This window comes from Centroberyx affinis, unplaced genomic scaffold (assembly GCF_046629955.1).
Source record: "Centroberyx affinis isolate AG114_WGS23_722 - 3 ecotype Tasmania unplaced genomic scaffold, CSIRO-AGI_Caff_v1 ptg009318l_1, whole genome shotgun sequence".
Taxonomy (NCBI): domain Eukaryota; kingdom Metazoa; phylum Chordata; class Actinopteri; order Beryciformes; family Berycidae; genus Centroberyx; species Centroberyx affinis.
Genome location: NW_027284487.1, coordinates 1 through 7,493, shown reverse-complemented (window position 1 = coordinate 7,493; position 7,493 = coordinate 1). Strand labels below are relative to the sequence as shown.

Here is a 7,493-nt window from a genome sequence, read left to right as displayed (position 1 = left end):
TCCACGCATTATATCCCCAGATCAGACAGGATTCGTCCAAGGGAGATACTCCTTTTTTAATACTCGCAAGCTTTTTAATATTGTATATACTGACCTTCAACAAGCTGTCCCTGAACTTGTGCTATCCTTGGACGCAGAAAAAGCATTCGATCGGGTAGAGTGGGGCTTCCTCTTTAAGACTCTGGAGAAATTCGGCTTCGGCCAAAATTTTATTTCCTTGGTGAAACTGCTGTACACGGCTCCTTTGGCATGCGTTCGCACAAATGATGTGCAATCAAAGTATTTCAATCTTCAAAGAGGAACGAGACAGGGATGCCCCCTCTCCCCGTTGCTTTTCGATCTGGCAATCGAACCGCTTGCTATTTCACTGCGACAGTGCCATACGTTTGAGGGGATAACTCGAGGGAATACTGTATATAAGATAGCGTTATATGCAGATGACCTTCTTCTGTTCGTCAGCAATCCAATGTCATCAATACCGTCCATCCTGTCTAAATTAGATCAATTCGGGAAATTTTCTGGCTACAAATTGAATCTGGAGAAAAGCGAATTATACCCTGTCAACTCTGCTGCTCAAAATATGCCTAATTCTGCTTTCCCTTTCAGGAGAGTGAGCTCTCACTTTAAGTACCTCGGCATAGTGGTTCCTAGATCCTTTAACCATCTTCTTAAACTTAACTTTACACCTTTGATAGATAAATGTAAACAAGATTTAGAACGATGGCACACCCTACCCTTATTAATGGCAGGTCGCATCAATTTGATTAAAATTGACACAGTTCCTAGATTTCTATATCTCTTCCAAAACATTCCAATATTTATTCCAAAGAAACAATTTGCCCTAATTGATAGAGTTCTCTCAAAATTTATATGGAACAATAAACAGCCGCGCGTCAGTAGGCGCTTCTTGGAGAGACACAAGATGGAGGGAGGAATGGCCATGCCCAACCTTTTGCATTATTATTGGGCAAGTAATATCCAAAAAGTTATCTTTTGGGTCAAGGATCACTCTGATGACAATATGCCAGACTGGGTTGCAGCAAAGTCTTATAACCTTTCTATTCACTCCCTAGTCTCCTCTGCCTTACAAGTCTCTACAGGCAGCTCAGCCAACAATCCTGTGACATCCCATACACTTAAAATCTGGTTGCAATTCAGGAAGCATTTTGGTTTGCAAAGCCCTTCTGTTATGGCACCTATTATGTCTAACCACCTCTTTACACCAGCTATGATAGATATGGCCTTTCGCACCTGGCATGGGAACGGGATACAGTTTATTAAGGATCTTTATATGGATGGAATATTTGCATCCTTCGAACAGCTAGCAACGAAATATGAACTACCACGTGCCCACTTCTTTCGATATTTACAATTGAGGAACTTTGTTAAGAAACAATATACTTCCTTTCCCAACAAGCCTCCAACTACCCCAGTTGATAATTTGCTGTCTCTCGACACAGATAAAAAGGGAATAATCTCCCGGATTTATGGAATCATTGGTGAGATGAACCCCCAGTCAGTAGATATACTTAGAACACAATGGGAACAGGACTTAGGCCCTCCACTTCTAAACGAGACCTGGAATGCAATTCTTGAGCAGATACATGCTTCATCTCCTTGCAGCAGACATGGGCTCATACAATTTAAGATTGTGCATCGTATCCACTTTACAAAAGCCAAATTAGCTAAAATTGACCCAAATCTGGACCCCACCTGTGATAAATGTAAATCTGTGCCGGCCACTTTAATTCACATGTTTTGGTCATTCCTTTGTCTGCATGCATTTTGGGATTCAATTTTTAACTCCCTGAGTGAAGCCTATAACATATTAATTGAACCAGATCCTCTGACCGCCATTTTTAGTGTGAAACCAGAGAATGCTACCTGGTCAAGACATATTTATAATGTAGTTGCCTTTACTTGCTTGCTAGCTCACCGACTTATCCTGTTTAACTGGAAAGATCCAAACCCCCTTCCCATGCCAGGTGGCTGAAGGACGTTATGTTCCATTTAAAACTAGAAAAGATTAAATTTACCCTAAGTGGGAAAAAGGCTGAGTTCAGGAAAACGTGGACCCCATTTATATCTTATTTCACTACTATTACTGGGATATCAAATTGGAATGACTCATAGTGCTCTCTTTATGTAGTAATGCAAGAACGTGTGGATCACTGTGTGTAGCTGTATGTATGATTCCATTCTCTTTCTTTTTTTTTCTCTCTAGTTATACATCTTTGTGTAATTTCCTTTATTATTGCCATTGTTATTATTATTTTTTTTAGTCAGTAGTGGACAGTTGTAGCCCACTGGGATGGGACTGGGGGTAGGACTGGGTGGTGGGGTGGATTGGGAGGATGAGTAGTTGTATTATGTATACCAGAACCTTTTGAAAATTCAATAAAGAGACGTTTAAAAAAAAAATAAAAAAAAAATAACACTGATTGTCACAACTATTTTCACAGCTGTATACTAAAAAACATCTACCTATGTACCTTGTTTTGTGTGTGTATGTGTGTGTGTGTGTGTGTGTGTGTGTGTGTGTGTGTGTGTGTGTGTGTGTGCAGGCTGTCAGGCTGTCTGCTCACAGAGGAAGGCTGTGCTTCTCTGGCCTCAGCTCTGAGCTCCAACCCCTCCCATCTGAGAGAGCTGGACCTGAGCTGCAATCATCCAGGAGCCTCCATCCTCTGGTACAACATGCTGACCACCGAGCCCCATGGTGAGGACACACACACACACACACACTCGTCCAGATATTGAGTGTGTTTACTTGCACACCAATGTCTTCTCTCCTCTTCTCTTCTCTCCTCTTCTCTTCTCTTCTTCACTCATCTTCTCTCATTTCTCTTCTTATGTCCCTTCTTTTCTCTTCTGTTCTCCTCTCTTTTATCTTCTCTTTTCTCTTCTGTCATCTTTTCTCTTCTCTTCTTTTCTCATATCTCTTTTCTTCTCTCTTCTTTTCTTTTCAAGTCAAGTCAATCTTTCAATTAACCAGCTTTACTCGCATGAATGTCAAAAACAATATTACCAAAGCAATTAAATATATGAAACAATCAATGTAAATCAAAGAAGTAAGTTAATCACCATTTAAATAGATCCTTAAATATATCCTAAATCCTTGTATCAGTGTATGTTTTTGTGTGCGTGGTTGAAGCTGCTTCTTCTATTTTCTTCTTTTGTCTTTTCTTCTTCTCTTCTCTCCTCTACTCTGCTGTTAACTTCTACTTCCTGTGTGTCTCCTGTCAGAACCTGAAGTTCTTCCTGTCCCCCCCGGTGGTGACCTGGTCTCAGCTGTCTGAGGTCCTCAGCTGGCAGTTCTCCTCCGTCACCAAGCGAGGCCTGAACCAGGAGCAGCTGAACATGCTGGCCGACAAACTGCTGGGTCAGAACCAGAACACAGAACCAAATACACCTGAACTACAACCAGAACACTAAACAGAACCAAAACCACAACCAGAATCAGAACTACACCCAGAACACTAGACAAAACCAGAACCAAAACCACAACCAGTACCACAACCAGAATTAAAACCAAAACACGAAGCAGAATTAAAACCAAAACACGAAGCAGAACCACAACCTCATCTGAACCATGACATCCAGCATGAGTGCTAGTACCAGAACCAGCACTACAACCACAACCACCATCAGAGCCACCACTAGAACCAAAACCACAATCAGTACCAGAACCATAACAATGACCACAACCAAAACCAGAATTACAACCAGAACCATTGCAACCACAATCAGAACCACAATCAGAATCTGAAATAGAACCCAAATCACAACCAGAGCTACAACCTGAACTAGAACCACAACCAAATTCACGAGTTACCAAAGTTACTAAAATACATTCGTCCACATTTATTGTACTTGGAGATTATAGCAAATGCCTCCACATCACAAATATGCATCATCTTCCTCTGTGAACTAAGGATGGCCAGTGAGTGAAATATAAAATATAAATGTGTATCTCTACAGGCGCCGAAGCCCAGAGGAACCCAGAGGCCCAAATCCCTTGGACCAAGTTCTGCAAGGTGGGCAACAGTCGCAGTCCAACACAGTCTGGTTTGGTTTGGTGTTTCCTCTGCAGGAGAAATTACAAAAATATCTGTCTATCAGTTTTTTTTTAGCAAAAACAAATCTTGCTGGCTAGCTAGCATGCTGACGCTAACTACCAAGAGCTAACGTTAGCTCTTCATCACTGGAAAACCCTTTCCAGCTTTTAGTGTTTTTTTTTCATTTAGTTCTGTCCATTTGACGAATGCTGAGCTGATACTGATCCAGTCTCAGAACGCTCAGCACAAGTTTCTTTTCGGTTTCTTTCTTGCAGGTGGAGGATCAGTAGATGTAGAGTCTGACATCATTACTGCTAATGTTTTCATCCTCAATTGGGATTGTAGCTTTAATGATAAAAGCGAGAAGAAAAAAAACACAAATTATGCAAGTGAGATAAAGAAACCTCTAAGGCAGGGCTATTCAATTATATTGTTCAGGGGGCCACATTGTCAGAAAGCTAAGGGCCCAGGGGCCGGACATTTCATTATGTACACTTGACACAACGCGCCACCACGTTTTCAAAACTTTTATTTTGCTACATTGCAAAAGTAGCCTAATCATAATTTAAAAAAGAAAATAAATAGGCATACTTTAAGTTATTAGCTTAAGTGCTTAATTTAATTTTCTTTATTTTTTTCTTTGTCTTTATTTACACATATTTCTCAGTCCAGTCGCTGTTGAATTGACGATTTTCGGCATCAACTTTTCTTCAGCGTTGATAGTGACACTGATGATACGATAATTTGCATATCAATATTTAATGCTGCACTTGTTATGCGCACCGCTGACCTGGGCCAGTTTCGGCGTACGCCGGTAGCAATTACAAGTGCACCCTATCCTACAGCCCCTGCTCGCAGCAGAGGGAGCAGCTACGCTGTGATCATCAGACTCTCTGGATTAGACCAGCAAGTAGAGAAAACCGGCATCAGCCAAACCAATTTATTTCCAAATGCTTTGGGATTCAACACATTAACATTGCTTCCCATGGTCAGAAAAAGTCGCCAGATTTGTCGCTAGTGGCTTTTGATAAATAAAGTCTCCAGGGAGTCTGAAAAGTCACTAAGTCTTGCGACAAAGTCGCCAAGTTGGCAACACTGCACCTACCGGACTATGTAGAACAGGATCTAGTTTACAGTACACAGGAGCGCTCTGCTGGTTTGAAGGATTTATTGTGGCAAAAATGTCCGTTGTTCGCGTTATTTTTTTTCTTCAGGTTTCAAATTTTATTTATTTGTAAACAGAACTGATCGGCGGGCTCGTCTGACTTGATTGGCAGGCCGGAGTTGGCCCGCGGGCCGCCAATTGAATAGGCCTGCTCTAAGGGCTTGTACAATACATTTCACCTCAAAAGAACTCAATGACACAAAGAACTTTTGTGTCATTGAGTTTATGAATGGGGTAATCTGTCTTTTGATGCCATTTTTTGCACTAGTGTTATTTAATTTATTTTTATTTTCCTAATGTATTCTTATTTTCCTGACTTGTCAGGTATGCATTTTGGTATACATTTTCCTTTGCTGAGTTTTGATCATTTAGATTGTGTTATCCAGTTCAGGTGGGTCGTCTTTGGAGGTGAGATGTTTTTAGCACTAGGTTTCTTTGACTCAATTATTCTTCTTCTTCTTTGCAGGTTTAGGGTTAGCAATTCATTTTATGAAAAACAACTTTTTCCTCTTATCTCTTATGCTTTATTATGTCTATGCCAAACTAAATACCTAAGATGTAAATATTATGTAAAAATGTGAACATTAACTTATTTTTTGTCTGGGAGCAGAACATCAACGAGAAGAGCTTCCCATTCTGGTTGTGGATCGAAGGCATCCTGGACCTGATTAAAACACACCTCCTTCCCCTCTGGAACGACGGGTTAGTCCCTCAGTCTGGTTGCCGCTAACATGAACGACCTCAAGATGCTGCTGCTATTTTTTTGTATTTACTTGCATCTTGAACCCGAACCATTCAAAATCTTGTCGTGCAGCAAAAATCATTTGGTCGAAAACGGTTTCTGATGCAATGACTTCCTCTGTGATTATATTTAAAACAGACTAATGTGAAAAATAGACACTCAAAACTTTGATTTTGTTGTTAAAATCAACACTGAATGTCAGAACATCACCCTACTGCAGCAGCAGTTCACTTTCATGTGTCCTCCAGTGCACCAAGACCAAATTTAAAATAAGATGATATGATAAATGATACAACAAACAAACCGTCTTGGGTGGTGCAGCATTGTGACCCTGTATATTAGGATGCATGTTTGATCCATGTATCGCTCTTATTTTGTAAATTTGGTCTAAAGGCCACATGGATATGGAGAACAGCGCAGCAGGGTGAACGGTGAACTTGGACATGGGGTGTTCAAACTGGATTTTAACCACAGAATCAGAATCTGAGTCTCTGTCTCTCTGTCTCTGCAGCTCCATCATGGGTTTCATCAGTAAGGAGAGGGCGAAGGCGCTTCTGAGTGACAAGTGTCCTGGGACTTTCCTGCTGAGGTTCAGCGAGAGCAGCAGAGAGGGAGCCATCACCTTCACCTGGATAGAGCACGATGTGCATGGTGAGCAATGGGAAGAGGAATAAGAGTGTGTGAAATTGCATTTCCTCGACCACATTTTGTGTGGATTAAAAAAGTGTAAAGCCGTGATCAGATAGGAGCTTTTTTCTCCTGCTCAAACACAAAGTTCAGCTTTGAGCGTCACAAGTAACAGAGAACTATCTAATCAGAGTTAGCAAGCTAACCTGAAGTAACAAGGAGGATAACGTTGAAAATAAAAGGAAGTTAGCGATGGCTCTGCCTGCTGTTGAAGCAAGGGTCTGTTTTCGCATTGACATTATGTGTGGCACGGCTTAAAATGAAGCATGTTCAACTTGATGGAAGCATTTTTATAATGTTAATATTTTGTTTTCTCCATGTTATCTCAATGGAAAAATCATAACTGGTCAAGTAGGGATTCAAAAGGGGTTGCTGAACACTTTTTGAAGGAGTTCCTCAGGGAACCTTCTGGGGGTCCCCTGTGTTTGCAGTCTGGACAGGACAAACTCACCATTATACTGACGAGAAAGCTTTTCCTCTTCAGAGTCTGATCATGCATCTCTCTCCTCCTAGATAAGCCAGTCTTCCACTTGGTGGAGCCGTTCACAAAGAGTGACCTGACCGCCGTCTCGCTGCCGGACATCATCCACACCTACAAGGTGATGGCCGCCGAGAACATCCCAGAGAACCCCTCCGCTTCCTGTACCCCGACATCCCAAGGACGAGGCCTTCCGGAAGTACTACACAGAGAGTAAGTCCTGCAAGGCCCGGGCAGCTGTTTACAAAATGTATAACGAACATACTTATACATATGAAGAGTTTATTCCAAAAAACTAGATATCTATTTTGAAAAAACCCCATTATCTTTAGTTCATCATTCATTATCTCTAAAACATATCCAAGA

The 7,493-nt window shown here is 41.3% G+C and overlaps 1 pseudogene; it reads left to right on the top strand.

Moving 5' to 3' along the window:
* Positions 1-2,567: 2,567 nt before the first annotated feature.
* Positions 2,568-7,340, top strand: LOC139640394 (signal transducer and activator of transcription 1-alpha/beta-like; annotated as a pseudogene).
* Positions 7,341-7,493: the final 153 nt, after the last annotated feature.